The 20243-nt window shown below is 37.1% G+C and overlaps 1 protein-coding gene across 2 annotated transcripts in view; it reads left to right on the top strand.

The window, feature by feature from the left end:
• The first annotated feature begins 470 nt into the window (after nt 1–470).
• LOC124148761 overlaps nt 471–20243 on the top strand; it is a 37559-nt gene continuing 17786 nt past the window's right edge. For both annotated transcript variants that reach the window (XR_007219959.1, XR_007219958.1), the window contains exons 1-2: nt 471–1073; nt 20059–20080. The gene's annotated coding sequence lies outside the window, so the exon portion shown is untranslated. The remainder of the gene's footprint in view (nt 1074–20058; nt 20081–20243) is intronic.

The following is a 20243-nucleotide window of genomic DNA, read 5'->3' as shown; positions in this document are numbered from 1 at the left end:
TTATTCACATATCTTATACTTATTCACATGTTACATTATTTGTCTAGTGCATACTAGGTAGTATATAACACCCTGTTCATATAATATTCTTGTTTCGAAAGTAAATACCGTGAGAGGAGTTTGACCAAGAAAGTCTATACTGTGGGGGTTTATAGTTAAATTGAACTCTTTTAAAATATTGTCCAAACAGTTAAGAGCTCCTGAATAATGTTTCCTTTAATTTCCCCACCACCAACCAGGGTATGAAACTCCCAAAAATTTCAGCCAGACCACAGGACTGGCTAGCAGAAATACTTGCCAGCCCTTACCAAAACCTGCCTGCCCGCTATAATCATATGTTTCTCAGGATAGTTTAATTAAAAATATGAAAACTGATTGCTTGTAGCATAAGCGCATCGCTAAATGTTAGGTTGGCTAAAAGCTAACGGGGTTTCTTTTTGGTTACATTTTATCATTCATCTTTACATGTGAATTAATGCTTATCATCGGGAATTATTTAGAATATTTTCACCTATAAAATATAACCCGACCGTCGGGCAGGGGGATTCGAAAATCTCACAGCCCGAGTTAAAATCAACCCGTCTCGGACGGTCGGGCAGGCAGGTATTTCGAACGCTGCACCAACCCCTCCAGCCACCTATATTTAGGTACATTTTAGTTCACTGTTCTGTTTCAGCATGCATGTTCCAGTGTTTTTCTATTGAATTCAATTATGCGTTTTTATTCTATTTCTCCAGTCTGGGTCATCTTAAATAAGAACCCCTCTCCGCCGGCTGCTCAACGCCATTCTCCCGTCAACACGTCAAGGCCAAATGATGACAGCACTTTTGTAATCTGATACGACATCGCCAAATAAACTGCAGCGCGGCCCCGGAACAAATCCCTTCAGTGAAGGTTCACATGAACAAATCTCCCACCTCCTAACTGATAAAGACGAGGACGGCTGGATAATTAATCTGCAAGCTGTCTGTAACAGACGACACGTTCTTTACTTCCGGCTGGGAATGCATTTATATTATACAATATCATCTTCAATTAGTTCCAACTATTTTATCATCAAGCGTGTCAAATAGGTAAAGTAGCCATATAGATAGTAAAGATATATATCAGTATGTTCTTGTGTTATAATGCATTTGTTTCTCATCAAATAATCTTATAAACCAACTGAGCATACATCGCGTGAAGCTACTATATATAATATGATTCATATGATCAGTAGTTTGACCTTTGTGTAGTTCTTTTGTATGCCCATCCTTTGCAAATGTTATGTAATGTTACCAATGATCAAAGTTTCATCGGAAACGAAATATGAAACATGGCTGCAACATTACCATAAAATCTAAGTTAAATACAACACATTGGTAAAGAAAGGGTAAACTAGATTATCTTAGTAGTAAAGTCAAGAGAATTACAGTCACATCATATGCTTCTTCTGCATAACTCCCAACCTGTAAAATTGTTGGTAAATCATTTCGATCTACAACCTCTCTGGTTAACTTTTAACTCACTCACTCGGGAACTATATCGCTTCTCTTTAACACAGGGGGTTGTCTATACAAACGTCCCTATGGGAAAAGCCTGAAAACTTAGTGGCACATCTGGGAGCCTCGCATTTTTCGCATGGAAATAGTTTAAAATACGGGTTTGAAATATTATTATCTTTTTACTTAAACATTTAGGCATAAAATGAAGTAAAAGGAGTAGCTATATATCCTGTCTCAAAAACTATATAGCTTCCCTTTAACATAGGGGGTCGTCTATACAAACGTCCCATTGGAAAAAAGCCTGAAAACTTAGTGGCACATCTGGGAGCCTCGCATGTTTCGCATGGAAATAGTTTAAAATACTTGTTTGAAATATTATTATCTCTTTCCTTAACAATTTAGGCATAAAATACCTTTAAAACAGTCGCTCTATACCCCCTTTTGGAAACTATATTGCTTCCCTTTACCACTAGGGGTTGTCTATGGAAACGTCCCTATGGAAATAGCCTGAAAACTTAGTGGCACATCTGGGAGCCTCGCATGTTTCGCATGGAAATAGAGTAAAATACGTGTTTGAAATATCATTATCTCTTTCCTGAACCATTTAGGCATACAATAACTTTAAAACAGTCGCTCTATATCCTTTCTTGGAAACTATATCGCTTCCCTTTACTACAAGGGGTTGTCTATACAAACGTCCCTATGGATATAGCCTGAAAACTTAGTGGCACATCTGGGAGCCTCGCATTTTTCGCATGGAAATAGTTTAAAATACGGGTTTGAAATATTATTATCTCTTTCCTTAACCATTTAGGCATTAAATAACTTTAAAACAGTCGCTCTATATCCTTTCTTGGAAACTATATAGCTTCCCTTTACTACAAGGGGTTGTCTATACAAACGTCCCTATGGATATAGCCTGAAAACTTAGTGGCACATCTGGGAGCCTCGCATTTTTCGCATGGAAATAGTTTAAAATACGGGTTTGAAATATTATTATCTCTTTCCTTAATAACTTAGGCATTAAATAACTTTAAAACAGTCGCTCTATATCCCCTTTTGGAAACTTTATACCTTCCCTTTAACACAGGGGGTTGTCTATACAAAACGTCCCTATGGAAATAGCCTGAAAACTTACTGGCACATCTGGGAGCCTCGCATGTTTCGCATGGAAATAGAGTTAAATACGGGTTTGAAATACTATTATCTCTTTCCTGAACCATTTAGGCATACAATAACTTTAAAACAGTCGCTCTATATCCCCTTTTGGAAACTTTATAGCTTCCCTTTAACACAGAGGGTCGTCTATACAAACATCCCTATTGAAATAGCCTGAAAACTTAGTGGCACATCTGGGAGCCTCGCATGTTTCGCATGGAAATAGTTTGAAATACGTGTTTGAAATATTATGTTCTCTTTTCTGAACCACTCAGGCATAAAATAACTCTAAAACAGACCCTCTATACCCCCATTTGGAAACAATATTCCTTCACTTTAACACAGGGCGTTGTCTATGCAAACGTCCCTATGGAAAAAGCCTGAAACTTAGTGGCACATCTGGGAGCCTCGCATTTTTCGCATGGAAATAGTTTAATTTACGGGTTTAAAATATTATTATATCTTTACTTCACCATTTAGGCATAAAATGAAGTAAAAGGTGTAGCTCTATATCCTGTCTCGGAAACTATATCGCTTCTCTTTAACACAGGGGGTTGTCTATACAAACGTCCCTATGGGAAAAGCCTGAAAACTTAGTGGCACATCTGGGAGCCTCGCATTTTTCGCATGGAAATAGTTTAAAATACGGGTTTGAAATATTATTATATCTTTCCTTAATAACTTAGGCATTAAATAACTTTAAAACAGTCGCTCTATATCCCCTTTTGGGAACTTTATACCTTCCCTTTAAGACAGGGGGTCGTCTATACAAAACGTCCCTATGGAAATAGCCTGAAAACTTAGTGGCACATCTGGGAGCCTCGCATGTTTCGCATGGAAATAGAGTTAAATACGGGTTTGAAATACTATTATCTCTTTCCTGAACCATTTAGGCATACAATAACTTTAAAACAGTCGCTCTATACCACCTGGTGAAAACTATATAGCTTCCCTTTACCACGGGGGGTTGTCTATACAAACGTCCGAATGGAAATAGCCTGAAAACTTAGTGGCACATCTGGGAGCCTCGCATGTTTCGCATGGAAATAGTTTAAAATACGTGTGTGAAATACTATTATCTCTTTCCTTAACCATTTAGGCATACAATAACTTTAAAACAGTCGCTCTATATCCTTTCTTGGAAACTATATCGCTTCCCTTTACTACAAGGGGTTGTCTATACAAACGTCCCTATGGAAATAGTCTGAAAACTTAGTGGCACATCTGGGAGCCTCGCATTTTTCGCATGAAAATAGTTTGAAATAAGTGTTTGAAATATTATTTTCTCTTTTCTGAACCACTGAGGCATAAACTAACTCTAAAACAGACCCTCTATACCCCCATTTGGAAACAATATAGCTTCTCTTTAATACAGGGGGTTGTCTATGCAAACGTCCCTATGGAAATAGCCTGAAAACTTAGTGGCACATCTGGGAGCCTCGCATGTTTCGCATGGAAATAGTTTAAAATACGGGTTCGAAATATTATTATCTCTTTCCTTAACCATTTAGGCATTAAATAACTTTAAAACAGTCGCTCTCTACCACCTGGTGAAAACTATATAGCTTCCCTTTACCACTGGGGGTTGTCTATACAAACGTCCGAATGGAAATAGCCTGAAAACTTAGTGGCACATCTGGGAGCCTCGCATTTTTCGCATGGAAATAGTTTAAAATACGGGTTTGAAATATTATTATCTCTTTCCTTAACCATTTAGGCATTAAATAACTTTAAAACAGTCGCTCTATATCCTTTCTTGGAAACTATATCGCTTCCCTTTACTACAAGGGGTTGTCTATAGAAACGTCCCTATGGACATAGCCTGAAAACTTAGTGGCACATCTGGGAGCCTCGCATTTTTCGCATGGAAATAGTTTAAAATACGGGTTTGAAATATTATTATCTCTTTCCTTAACCATTTAGGCATTAAATAACTTTAAAACAGTCGCTCTATATCCCCTTTTGGAAACTTTATACCTTACCTTTAACACAGGGGGTCGTCTATACAAAACATCCCTATGGAAATAGCCTGAAAACTTAGTGGCACATCTGGGAGCCTCGCATGTTTCGCATGGAAATAGTTTAAAATACTTGTTTGAAATATTATTATCTCTTTCCTTAACCATTTAGGCATACAATAACTTTAAAACAGTCGCTCTATACCCCCTGGTGAAAACAATATAGCTTCCCTTTACCACGGGGGGTTGTCTATACAAACGTCCGAATGGAAATAGTCTGAAAACTTAGTGGCACATCTGGGAGCCTCGCATGTTTCGCAATGAAATAGAGTAAAATATGGGTTTGAAATACTATTATCTCTTTCCTGAACCATTAAGGCATACAAGAACTTTAATACAGTCGCTCTATATCCTTTCTTGGAAACTATATCGCTTCCCTTTACTACAAGGGGTTGTCTATACAAACGTCCCTATGGAAAAAGCCTGAAAACTTAGTGGCACATCTGGGAGCCTCGCATTTTTCGCATGGAAATAGTTTAAAATACGGGTTTGAAATATTATTATCTCTTTCCTTAACCATTTAGGCATTAAATAACTTTAAAAATAGTCGCTCTATACCACCTGGTGAAGACTATATAGCTTCCCTTTACCACGGGGGGTTGTCTATACAAACGTCCGAATGGAAATAGCCTGAAAACTTAGTGGCACATCTGGGAGCCTCGCATTTTTCGCATGGAAATAGTTTAAAATACGGGTTTGAAATACTATTATCTCTTTCCTGAACCATTTAGGCATACAATAACTTTAAAACAGTCGCTCTATATCCTTTCTTGGAAACTATATCGCTTCCCTTTTCTACAAGGGGTTGTCTATACAAACGTCCGAATGGATATAGCCTGAAAACTTAGTGGCACATCTGGGAGCCTCGCATTTTTCGCATGGAAATAGTTTAAAATATGGGTTTGAAATATTATTATCTCTTTCCTTAACAATTTAGGCATTAAATAACTTTAAAACAGTCGCTCTATATCCCCTTTTGGAAACTTTATACCTTCCCTTTAACACAGGGGGTTGTCTATACAAAACGTCCGAATGGAAATAGCTTGAAAACTTAGTGGCACATCTGGGAGCCTCGCATGTTTCGCATGGAAATAGAGTAAAATACGGGTTTGAAATACTATTATCTCTTTCCTTAACCATTTAGGCATACAATAACTTTAAAACAGTCGCTCTATATCCCCTTTTGGAAACTTTATAGCTTCCCTTTAACACAGAGGGTCGTCTATACAAACGTCCCTATGGAAAAAGCCTGAAAACTTAGTGGCACATCTGGGAGCCTCGCATGTTTCGCATGGAAATAGTTTAAAATACGTGTGTGAAATACTATTATCTCTTTCCTTAACCATTTAGGCATACAACAACTTTAAAACAGTCGCTCTATATCCCCTTTTGGAAACTATATCGCTTCCCTTTAACACAGAGGGTCGTCTATACAAACGTCCCTATGGAAATAGCCTGAAAACTTAGTGGCACATCTGGGAGCCTCGCATGTTTCGCATGGAAATAGTTTAAAATACGTGTGTGAAATACTATTATCTCTTTCCTTAACCATTTAGGCATACAATAACTTTAAAACAGCCGCTCTATATCCTTTCTTGGAAACTATATCGCTTCCCTTTACTACAAGGGGTTGTCTATACAAACGTCCCTATGGAAATAGTCTGAAAACTTAGTGGCACATCTGGGAGCCTCGCATTTTTCGCATGGAAATAGTTTGAAATAAGTGTTTGAAATATTATTTTCTCTTTTCTGAACCACTGAGGCATAAAATAACTCTAAAACAGACCCTCTATACCCCCATTTGGAAACAATATAGCTTCCCTTTAATACAGGGGGGTTGTCCATGCAAACGTCCCTATGGAAATAGCCTGAAAACTTAGTGGCACATCTGGGAGCCTCGCATGTTTCGCAATGAAATAGAGTAAAATACGGGTTTGAAATACTATTATCTCTTTCCTGAACCATTTAGGCATTAAATAACTTTAAAACAGTCGCTCTATATCCTTTCTTGGAAACTATATAGCTTCCCTTTACTACAAGGGGTCGTCTATACAAACGTCCCTATGGATATAGCCTGAAAACTTAGTGGCACATCTGGGAGCCTCGCATGTTTCGCAATGAAATAGTTTAAAATACGGGTTTGAAATATTATTATCTCTTTCCTGAACCATTTAGGCATACAATAACTTTAAAACAGTCGCTCTATATCCTTTCTTGGAAACTATATCGCTTCCCTTTACTACAAGGGGTTGTCTATACAAACGTCCGAATGGATATAGCCTGAAAACTTAGTGGCACATCTGGGAGCCTCGCATGTTTCGCAATGAAATAGAGTAAAATACGGGTTTGAAATACTATTATCTCTTTCCTGAACCATTTAGGCATTAAATAACTTTAAAACAGTCGCTCTATATCCTTTCTTGGAAACTATATAGCTTCCCTTTACTACAAGGGGTCGTCTATACAAACGTCCCTATGGATATAGCCTGAAAACTTAGTGGCACATCTGGGAGCCTCGCATGTTTCGCAATGAAATAGTTTAAAATACGGGTTTGAAATATTATTATCTCTTTCCTGAACCATTTAGGCATACAATAACTTTAAAACAGTCGCTCTATATCCTTTCTTGGAAACTATATCGCTTCCCTTTACTACAAGGGGTTGTCTATACAAACGTCCCTATGGATATAGCCTGAAAACTTAGTGGCACATCTGGGAGCCTCGCATTTTTCGCATGGAAATAGTTTTAAATACGGGTTTGAAATATTATTATCTCTTTCCTGGACCATTTAGGCATACAATAACTTTAAAACAGCCGCTCTATATCCTTTCTTGGAAACTATATCGCTTCCCTTTACTACAAGGGGTTGTCTACACAAACGTCCCTATGGATATAGCCTGAAAACTTAGTGGCACATCTCGGAGCCTCGCATTTTTCGCATGGAAATAGTTTAAAATACGGGTTCGAAATATTATTATCTCGTTCCTTAACCATTTAGGCATTAAATAACTTTAAAACAGTCGCTCTATATCCTTTCTTGGAAACTATATAGCTTCCCTTTACTACAAGGGGTTGTCTATACAAACGTCCCTATGGATATAGCCTGAAAACTTAGTGGCACATCTGGGAGCCTCGCATTTTTCGCATGGAAATATTTTAAAATACGGGTTTGAAATATTATAATCTCTTTCCTTAACCATTTAGGCATTAAATAACTTTAAAACAGTCGCTCTATACCACCTGGTGAAAACTATATAGCTTCCCTTTACCACTGGGGGTTGTCTATACAAACGTCCGAATGGAAATAGCCTGAAAACTTAGTGGCACATCTGGGAGCCTCGCATGTTTCGCAATGAAATAGTTTAAAATACGGGTTTGAAATAATATTATCTCTTTCCTTAACCATTTAGGCATACAATAACTTTAAAACAGTCGCTCTATACCCCCTGGTGAAAACAATATAGCTTCCCTTTACTACAAGGGGTTGTCTATACAAACGTCCCTATGGAAATAGTCTGAAAACTTAGTGGCACATCTGGGAGCCTCGCATGTTTCGCAATGAAATAGAGTAAAATACGTGTTTGAAATACTATTATCTCTTTCCTGAACCATTTAGGCATACAATAACTTTAAAACAGTCGCTCTATATCCTTTCTTGGAAACTATATCGCTTCCCTTTACTACAAGGGGTCGTCTATACAAACGTCCCTATGGAAAAAGCCTGAAAACTTAGTGGCACATCTGGGAGCCTCGCATTTGTCGCATGGAAATAGTTTAAAATACGGGTTTGAAATATTATTATCTCTTTCCTTAACCATTTAGGCATTAAATAACTTTAAAACAGTCGCTCTATATCCTTTCTTGGAAACTATATAGCTTCCCTTTACTACAAGGGGTTGTCTATACAAACGTCCGAATGGATATAGCCTGAAAACTTAGTGGCACATCTGGGAGCCTCGCATGTTTCGCAATGAAATAGAGTAAAATACGGGTTTGAAATACTATTATCTCTTTCCTGAACCATTTAGGCATTAAATAACTTTAAAACAGTCGCTCTATATCCTTTCTTGGAAACTATATAGCTTCCCTTTACTACAAGGGGTCGTCTATACAAACGTCCCTATGGATATAGCCTGAAAACTTAGTGGCACATCTGGGAGCCTCGCATGTTTCGCAATGAAATAGTTTTAAATACGGGTTTGAAATATTATTATCTCTTTCCTTAACCATTTAGGCATACAATAACTTTAAAACAGCCGCTCTATATCCTTTCTTGGAAACTATATCGCTTCCCTTTACTACAAGGGGTTGTCTACACAAACGTCCCTATGGATATAGCCTGAAAACTTAGTGGCACATCTCGGAGCCTCGCATTTTTCGCATGGAAATAGTTTAAAATACGGGTTCGAAATATTATTATCTCGTTCCTTAACCATTTAGGCATTAAATAACTTTAAAACAGTCGCTCTATATCCTTTCTTGGAAACTATATAGCTTCCCTTTACTACAAGGGGTTGTCTATACAAACGTCCGAATGGATATAGCCTGAAAACTTAGTGGCACATCTGGGAGCCTCGCATTTTTCGCATGGAAATATTTTAAAATACGGGTTTGAAATATTATAATCTCTTTCCTTAACCATTTAGGCATTAAATAACTTTAAAACAGTCGCTCTATACCACCTGGTGAAAACTATATAGCTTCCCTTTACCACTGGGGGTTGTCTATACAAACGTCCGAATGGAAATAGCCTGAAAACTTAGTGGCACATCTGGGAGCCTCGCATGTTTCGCAATGAAATAGTTTAAAATACGGGTTTGAAATAATATTATCTCTTTCCTTAACCATTTAGGCATACAATAACTTTAAAACAGTCGCTCTATACCCCCTGGTGAAAACAATATAGCTTCCCTTTACTACAAGGGGTTGTCTATACAAACGTCCCTATGGAAATAGTCTGAAAACTTAGTGGCACATCTGGGAGCCTCGCATGTTTCGCAATGAAATAGAGTAAAATACGTGTTTGAAATACTATTATCTCTTTCCTGAACCATTTAGGCATACAATAACTTTAAAACAGTCGCTCTATATCCTTTCTTGGAAACTATATCGCTTCCCTTTACTACAAGGGGTCGTCTATACAAACGTCCCTATGGAAAAAGCCTGAAAACTTAGTGGCACATCTGGGAGCCTCGCATTTGTCGCATGGAAATAGTTTAAAATACGGGTTTGAAATATTATTATCTCTTTCCTTAACCATTTAGGCATTAAATAACTTTAAAACAGTCGCTCTATATCCTTTCTTGGAAACTATATAGCTTCCCTTTACTACAAGGGGTTGTCTATACAAACGTCCGAATGGATATAGCCTGAAAACTTAGTGGCACATCTGGGAGCCTCGCATGTTTCGCAATGAAATAGAGTAAAATACGGGTTTGAAATACTATTATCTCTTTCCTGAACCATTTAGGCATTAAATAACTTTAAAACAGTCGCTCTATATCCTTTCTTGGAAACTATATAGCTTCCCTTTACTACAAGGGGTCGTCTATACAAACGTCCCTATGGATATAGCCTGAAAACTTAGTGGCACATCTGGGAGCCTCGCATGTTTCGCAATGAAATAGTTTAAAATACGGGTTTGAAATATTATTATCTCTTTCCTTAACCATTTAGGCATACAATAACTTTAAAACAGTCGCTCTATATCCTTTCTTGGAAACTATATCGCTTCCCTTTACTACAAGGGGTTGTCTATACAAACGTCCGAATGGATATAGCCTGAAAACTTAGTGGCACATCTGGGAGCCTCGCATTTTTCGCATGGAAATAGTTTTAAATACGGGTTTGAAATATTATTATCTCTTTCCTTAACCATTTAGGCATACAATAACTTTAAAACAGCCGCTCTATATCCTTTCTTGGAAACTATATCGCTTCCCTTTACTACAAGGGGTTGTCTACACAAACGTCCCTATGGATATAGCCTGAAAACTTAGTGGCACATCTCGGAGCCTCGCATTTTTCGCATGGAAATAGTTTAAAATACGGGTTCGAAATATTATTATCTCGTTCCTTAACCATTTAGGCATTAAATAACTTTAAAACAGTCGCTCTATATCCTTTCTTGGAAACTATATAGCTTCCCTTTACTACAAGGGGTTGTCTATACAAACGTCCGAATGGATATAGCCTGAAAACTTAGTGGCACATCTGGGAGCCTCGCATTTTTCGCATGGAAATATTTTAAAATACGGGTTTGAAATATTATAATCTCTTTCCTTAACCATTTAGGCATTAAATAACTTTAAAACAGTCGCTCTATACCACCTGGTGAAAACTATATAGCTTCCCTTTACCACTGGGGGTTGTCTATACAAACGTCCGAATGGAAATAGCCTGAAAACTTAGTGGCACATCTGGGAGCCTCGCATGTTTCGCAATGAAATAGTTTAAAATACGGGTTTGAAATAATATTATCTCTTTCCTTAACCATTTAGGCATACAATAACTTTAAAACAGTCGCTCTATACCCCCTGGTGAAAACAATATAGCTTCCCTTTACTACAAGGGGTTGTCTATACAAACGTCCCTATGGAAATAGTCTGAAAACTTAGTGGCACATCTGGGAGCCTCGCATGTTTCGCAATGAAATAGAGTAAAATACGTGTTTGAAATACTATTATCTCTTTCCTGAACCATTTAGGCATACAATAACTTTAAAACAGTCGCTCTATATCCTTTCTTGGAAACTATATCGCTTCCCTTTACTACAAGGGGTCGTCTATACAAACGTCCCTATGGAAAAAGCCTGAAAACTTAGTGGCACATCTGGGAGCCTCGCATTTGTCGCATGGAAATAGTTTAAAATACGGGTTTGAAATATTATTATCTCTTTCCTTAACCATTTAGGCATTAAATAACTTTAAAACAGTCGCTCTATATCCTTTCTTGGAAACTATATAGCTTCCCTTTACTACAAGGGGTTGTCTATACAAACGTCCGAATGGATATAGCCTGAAAACTTAGTGGCACATCTGGGAGCCTCGCATTTTTCGCATGGAAATATTTTAAAATACGGGTTTGAAATATTATAATCTCTTTCCTTAACCATTTAGGCATTAAATAACTTTAAAACAGTCGCTCTATACCACCTGGTGAAAACTATATAGCTTCCCTTTACCACTGGGGGTTGTCTATGCAAACGTCCCTATGGAAATAGCCTGAAAACTTAGTGGCACATCTGGGAGCCTCGCATGTTTCGCATGGAAATAGAGTAAAATACGGGTTTGAAATACTATTATCTCTTTCCTGAACCATTTAGGCATACAATAACTTTAAAACAGTCGCTCTATATCCTTTCTTGGAAACTATATCGCTTCCCTTTTCTACAAGGGGTTGTCTATACAAACGTCCGAATGGATATAGCCTGAAAACTTAGTGGCACATCTGGGAGCCTCGCATTTTTCGCATGGAAATAGTTTAAAATATGGGTTTGAAATATTATTATCTCTTTCCTTAACAATTTAGGCATTAAATAACTTTGAAACAGTCGCTCTATATCCCCTTTTGGAAACTTTATACCTTCCCTTTAACACAGGGGGTCGTCTATACAAAACGTCCCTATGGAAATAGCCTGAAAACTTAGTGGCACATCTGGGAGCCTCGCATGTTTCGCAATAAAATAGAGTAAAATACGTGTTTGAAATACTATTATCTCTTTCCTGAACCATTTAGGCATACAATAACTTTAATACAGTCGCTCTATACCCCCTTTTGGAAACTATAGCCTGAAAACATAGTGGCACATCTGGGAGCCTAGCTTTTTCGCATGGAAATTGTTTTAAGTACGTTTTTGAAATAATATTTTCTGATTCCTTAATCTTTCATGCATAAACTAACGTAAAAAGAGTCGCTCTATACCACCTGGTGAAAACTATATTGCTTCCCTCTGGTGGGGGTTGGAGGTGAGGAGTCGGGGTGAGGGGTTTGCAGTGATTCTGCTATATCTTTTACTCCATCTTATCTTCATATCTTCTTATACAATCTCTGCGTTTCACATCTGGAATTGGTTGGTGTCTCGGGGTGTGTTACTGTTGGTCATCACCCTTTCTTGGTGAGTGTGCCTCAAAACTAAAACAGCCACAAACCGTAACAATGACGACATGATATGTCTTAGACGAACATCTTTTCTCTGAAATTAACATATTTTACAGATATAAACAGTTGTTAAATATTAGTTATGAAATATATTAATAATAAAACTCTCTTCATTTTCAGGGACTAAACAAATCTGTAGAGCTATAATTGCCTGGAAATTCTCAACACACGTAAAGATTGCTATCACCAAAGACGTATATACAGATGTATGTACGTCCGTGCTATCACCCATCACTGACAGGCCACTGAAAGTGTGTCTGACAGGATCATTTACTGACGCTACTGCCTCTCCCCAAACACGCACACTCTCACTGTCAGTCTAATGTCCAGAAATCTCTCGAAAAATCCGACAACGATTTCAAAGTTATTCAATATTTCTGCAAAATCTAAAGATTCTGTTTGCACTATACTTGTAATGGGATGTCCTCAGTGGTAGCGAGAACTTGAATCCGATTTTATGAGATTGAGGTAATCTAGGCATGTGATTATTCCTGTTTTGTTTATTTAAAGCAGTAATTGTTTATTGTTGAGCAAGTTTATCTCTGCAGCCGTTGAAATATGCAGCTTCTCGCCGACCCGTCTCGCATCAAAACACAAGGCTGTGTACTCGCGGGCAACAACAACAAACGTATATTTCGTATATGGTGACACGAGGCAGGAGACTATACGTTTAACTGCAACAAACTCATACATTTAATTAAGCATTTTGAGGATTTCTTTTACAAACTGTGCTAGTTTTCTTTGTTCTGATAAACTTTCAGTATTGAGTAACATATCAAGTGGTATCGCACTAGGTCTTGTAAAATACTTCTTTTGAAGATATAACTTACGCAAGTTATGCAGAAAAGGATATATTAGTAGATAGTGATATTCGTCAGCTAAGTCATGTTTATTACAATGACTACAAATTCTGTCTTCCCGCGGTATATTTTCCCATCGCCCCTTTTCTATTGGTAATCTATGGTTTGTGGATCTTATTTTAGTAATCGGGATACCGAGTCTTCAGGGTAGCGACAGCAGATGATTTTCTAACTGGAGTTTATGTTTAAATATTCGGTAAAATACTGCCTTGGGAGAGTTGTTTACATAACTTGTCCACGTCTGGCTACACTGATCAAAGATAATTCTTTAATAACACATTTTAATCCGTTTATATTTGGCATGAATTGTTGGGTCCGTATAAAACTAAGGCCTAATCTATCAAATAGTCCTTTAACATATTTATGGTTACAGCAGTCTGCAAATAATACATTATACATAACAGTACACGTTGGTTTATTATAAGTTATCTTAGACCAATATGTCAACATTCTTTGTTTAATTAAATCCGTAAAAGGGGTTCTTCCCAGCTCTCCATATAAAAAATAGTGGGGTGTGCTTTTTTTACCCGTAGTATATATATTAAGAAATCTGTGTAAACCTTTTCTATCATATCTAGTTTATCAAATCCCCAAATTTCGGAACCATATGTTAATATAGGCACGATTGTTTGATCAAATAATAATAGCTGGCAGTCTATTGGCAAGTCAAGATTACGTATTCTAATATATATTAAGTGCTTAGCTTTTCTAGCTTGAACTACTAACGACATCTTGGCTGCTAGGGAATTTCAAGTTCGTTTAAAAACCAGACCCAAGTACTTATAGTGATCTACTACTTCAACAACATTATCGCCTATCCTAAACACATTATTGTTCTTTCTTGATCCAAATACAACCACCTTAGTTTTATCAATATTAATACTCAACTTCCATTGTTTTCAATATTCATAATATAACATTCATATTATTTTTCTCTTAGGTCACAGGGGTTATCTGCAAGTATAATAGTATCATCTGCATATTGCAAAACAATAATATTTTTACAGATTCTAACTACTTCATCTTCCGATATAACATCAATACCTTTACGTATTTCCTGTTGTAGATATTCTTCAAGGTCATTTAGGTACAGAGCACACAGGATTGGCGATAGATTTTCCCCCTGTCTTACTCCGATATTACTAGAGAAAAACGATGAATCTTCACACGACTTTATGCCTTGATACATGTTAAATATGATCTCGAAACGTTTACCTTGTACATTTGTTTTTATTAATTTTTGCCATAGTCCAAAGCACCAATATTTTCTAGATAATTATTAATTCTTTCACTAAAAAATAGAAGTAAAGGGCAGATGACCACGGAGTACGCTGATCACTGTGTCGGATTAACGAGACTGATTAATGAGTGATTTCGGTAATTCGTTGCAAATTAGGTGTGTCGGAGTCGGAGTGCTAGACTGTCGGATTAATTATAACGGGTCTAAATAGGTTCCCATCATTAGTGTCGGATAAAGCCGATTGTCGGATTAACGAGACTTGATTGTTGTATGACAGACTATACGTTTTTATTAGAAGTACTAAGACAGAGACATTTCTTCTGACTGCAAAGTTTTCAAAGAGCAGTACATCGAAAATGTTCTTCACATAACGTGTCCCGACCTTGTCTAGGTGAGGCAACTTGAGTGGACAATACTTTAAGCCAACTTGTGAATGTTCCTATTAATTTTTAACCAGAAATGCCAACCAATTAAACAACTAAAACAAATACAAAGGTTGTATATGTCACCAGGTCTCCAATGTCATCACACATGTCTGGCCAGAGCTCGAGTGGCAGGGGGAAGAGCAGGAGCAGGAGGTCTTGGTGTGGTGTCACTAATGCCAGCTGGAGATTAACTGATGATTACAAGGCCTGTGAATTCAGCAGATTTGTACAGACCCTGATACTGCAGTAATCTAGACTTGCCAAATATCGTAGGCTTGGAAGGGACTGTAATGGATATATTTGTTTCATGATCTGTATGACAGCATAGGTACAATAGGATTATGTCTGATTTATTTGTATCTGGAAAGGATATTTATTGCAGAAAACATTCCATTCCCGAAAAAAACACTTCATAATTCATACATACACATATACAGACAGACATACATACCTGAAAACACAAAGAAATAATTTAATGCATAGAAAATATCAACAGTACAGATTTGATGATATTATACATAAAATGTCATAGGTTGATCCACGGGAATCTATTGCTTGACATCATCCATTTGAAACATATGCAATTGATGTTGATGGCTCAATATTTGAGAGGATGTGGTGAAATAATATGTTTTCATTATTGTGGACATTTACATTTTGTGTGGATACTTTTCCAAAGAGTATATTTCTTTCTTTCGTGTGTTTGATACAATAAAGTAGGTAGTGTCTTTCCTCATCAATGGTTGAACATGTAGAGCATAGTTTCTGATGTAGTGGGGTGGGTGGCTTTGTATGTCTTCCAAGTTCTATAGTTAATTTATGGTTACTTACTCCTAGTTTAGAAAAGTGCACTCGATATTTTCTTATTTTACAGTGACTGAAATATGATTCTAATTTTATTTCATTTTTAACTGTCCTGAATGTCCTCAGTTTTTTCTTGCACCTTTTGGGGCACGGTTGGCCGAGTCGTCGGAGGCGCAGCAATTCGCTGTGCAGAAAAGCGCGTCCCTTGGGCACGCCAGAAATCTATGATCGTGGGTTCGAATCCCGGTTCGCCCCGATTATGTTTCTAGATTTGGTCAGTACGACAACCGTGCTCGTGGGTTTCACCGAAGTGGTTAACGTCTGACACCTGCATCACTTCGGGCTTTCCTCTCACATGGAACGGGGCGGTCGGGGAGCCTAGTGGGTAAAGCAGAATTTCACTATGTTGAAGAACCATCATAGTGATAGCAATTCGTAATTTATATTAGTACTGTGTACATAAGAGTATAGAATCCTAGTTCTGCTCGCCTTGCCCAATTGTGTGTTGTTTTGTTGACACCTAACATGGATATACAGCAGTTTCTCGGGGATTAATTAATCAAAGTTGTTCAGACTAGGGGTGTTGCGTCTATACCCCAGATTTGGGTAGATTATTGGTAGACTGAAGCTTATGGTAGTACCTAGGCCCTATTTCAAGGGAGGTTTGGCGCTATTATTAAGTTTATCATTTGCTTCAAATGTTATTCATAAATAATTATATCTATCCATAACTAGAATTTGTGCACCAACCAAGGTCCAAGTATTCGTTTCTTCTATTTTACTTGATTTGCCAAACACTGCAACATTTGTTTTTTCACCTTTAATCTTTAGGTTATTTGTTACACGAAATACTCTTAGACCATCAAATAACTCGTGCAGAATTTTTGGAAGTGGCAAAAAGTACAAAGTCATCGGCAAACAACAAATGACAAATGTTTAAAACATTAAGTGTTATTTTGTTATTTTCTTGTTTGATATGTGGTGGACGATCATTGTGGAATATATTAAATAATCTGGGAGACAAAATGCACCCATGTCTTATGCCGATGTTGGATTTAAAGGGTTGTGAAATGCCCCGTCAATTTTCACTTTATAAGAACTATTTCCTGACATTTTATTTGAAATAGCTTTGTTAGGGGTAGTGCTCTGTCAACTGAATCAGAGGCCTTTTGAAAGTCTACAAAGGAAGTGTATACATTTTTCTTTTTACTTTTTGTTAAAACTATTAAATAAATATTTTATGAACAAATACATTACTTGATGTTCGGTAGCCCTTTCTTAATCCAGAATGAATATGTTCATTTTTGGAAACAAGAAGTCTAGACACTCTAGACTCTTTCCTTTTAGGGTCTGTTAGGGGACTTGTTTGTTAATTGTGACGTGATACATTCTGTGGCAAGTTCCAGATCCCAGAGGAGTTTCTAGGGAGTTAGAGATGTCACAGCAATAACTGGACATTTAGTGCTTCTGTGAGATCCTAAAAGATAAGCACATACTACCTGAAACCCAGAATGGGGCATGCGGTTGACATTCTGTAAGAATGAGGTTCATGAAGTTGACAGGGCTAACTGATACATATAAACAAGGAACATCCTGCCTCATGATAAAAGTGCTAACACCAGCTAGCTACAGATGTTTGAAACTTAGGCCGTGGTCAGCGTTTAACATACCCAGGGCATCTCACAACAGACTCTCAATAAGACTCAGATATTTACAGAGCGCTGAGAACTCACAAACAGGGCTATGTAACTTTCAAGACTGGATCATGTCCAAAAAAATATTTCTTGCAAGGTACGTACTATTTTTTTAAATTTTCGTGCAACGTGGAAAGGAAGCAGGATTTGCTTTCAAAATGCCACTTTGGGAAACATGTACATTGTCACGTGTTAGTTTTTAGTAATTTATTAAAATAGAGGCGTTTCTTTTCTCCATGTTTGCGGGTATAATATGTCCAGAGTTTTGTTTAATGGGTTTCAAATGGTTTTCGATTAGTATGTGCTCGCATGTGAAACGTAAAATATTAAAATTTCATAAAGAAGAGCACTCCGCGTATCTTTCATGTCGGGGACAATACGTATTGAATGACGGTAGGTAGTCCTGCACCATGACCGTGGAATATATTTATTTTATGAAAAAATAATAATCTAGAAATGCATACAAAAGCAAGTCTAGCCATCTCAAGCTAGCTCTATTCCACATGAAATCAGCATAGAGAATTGTTTTTATTTTTAGAGTCAAGAAGGATATTGTGTAATATAAGATTTCAGAGACTAAATGTTAGTCTAGACGGTAGGGTGAAGGGCGTTTAGGTTTGACTTTATCATATGCGCAGTGGAAATGAGTATCTATTGTTCTTTTTATGTAAAATACATTCATTTGAATATTACTTTTTCTCATGTTATGTTATGTTATGTTATGTTATGTTATGTTATGTTATGTTATGTTATGTTATGTTATGTTATGTTATGTTATGTTATGTTATGTTATGTTATGTCATTAAACATTCTTATGGAAGGAAGGAGATAATAATGCTGCATACCCGCATTTGAAACTATTTCCATGCTCCTGGATTTGCTACTAAGTTTTCAGGCTATTTCCAAAGGGATGTTGTGTAGATAATCTCCCCCGTGTTAAAGGAAAGCCATATAGTGTTCCAAAGGGGGTATTGAGAGACTCCTTTTACGTTTGTTTATACCTAAATAGTTAAGGAAGGAGAAAATAGTATTTCAAATATAGTTTTCCAAACGGGGCACAGAACGATTCCGTTTACTTTTTTTTTATGCCTAACTAGTTAAGGAAGGTGAACATTGTATTTCAAACACGTATTGTAAACTATTTGCATGCAAGAAATGCGAGGCTCCCAGATGTGCCACTACGTTTTCAGGCCATTTCCAAAGGGACATTTGCATAGACAGCCCCTCGTGTTGGTTGGGTTGGTTGGTTGTTTGGTTGTTTAACTCTGCACTCAGCAATATTCGAGCTATTTGACGGCGGTCTGTAAATAATCGAGTCTGGACCAGACAATCCAGTAATTAATATGATGCGCATCTCTTCACGCAATCGGGATCGATGATCGTGTCAAAGCGAAGCTATATATCTTCCCAAAGTGCGTTTTTAAACAACTCTTTTTAAGTTATTTGATGCCTAAATGAATGTGAAAAGAACTAATACTATTTTAAACCCGTATTTTAGCGTTCCAAACGGGGTGTAGAGCGAATACATTTACGTTATTTATGCCTAAACAGTTAAGGAAGGAGAAAATAGTATTTCAAATACGTATTTTAAACTACTTCGATGCGAAAAATGCGAGGCTCCCAGATGTGCCACTCAGTTTTCAGGCTATTTCCATAAGAACGTTTGCATAGACAACCCCATGTAGTAAAGGGAAGCAATATAGTTTCTAAAAGGGGGTATAGAGCGACTGTTTTAAAGTTATTTTATGCCTAAATGGTAAAGGAAAGAGATAATAATATTTATAATATTTCAAACCCGTATATTAAACCTTTTCGATGCGAAACATGTGAGCCTCACATATGTGCCACTAAGTTTTCAGGCTATTTCAATTGGGACGTTTGCATAGACACACACACGTACACACGAACACACGAACGCACGCACTCATTCACTCACTAACACACAAATAAGAAAATTAAAGTAATGGTATATGTTAACTATATTGTTCGTACTATATATGGTTATAGAAAGAGATGGCTGAAACTCGTTAATGGAATTGTGATATACATAAACCAAGAGCATATATTCCTAGTTATAAAGACATTGGTTCTAGTTGAAACTGCCTACACCTTGTGCTAAAAACTGGTAACAGTGTTAACATAAATTTAAGAATTCTAATGGTTGTACACATTTCTTCAAATGTTTATATATTGTCATTATTTTATTTCTTCCAGGCATGGACGTTGTGAAACAAACGTGAGTATTATTATCTACAGTGGCCATGTAACCTAGACATTGTAGCACCCTACCTTCAGTTGGTTACAGGTTTTCATAAATGCACGGCGAAGATAATGGATATCGACGCGTTATGTTTCATTTAGTACTCATAAATGTAAGTGGCTTTACACCACTCAGTGTC

The sequence above is a fragment of the Haliotis rufescens genome, unplaced genomic scaffold, assembly GCF_023055435.1.
Source record: "Haliotis rufescens isolate VD_foot unplaced genomic scaffold, xgHalRufe1.0.p SCAF_11, whole genome shotgun sequence".
In the NCBI taxonomy this organism is placed as follows: domain Eukaryota; kingdom Metazoa; phylum Mollusca; class Gastropoda; order Lepetellida; family Haliotidae; genus Haliotis; species Haliotis rufescens.
This window is presented reverse-complemented; position numbering and strand designations above follow the sequence as displayed.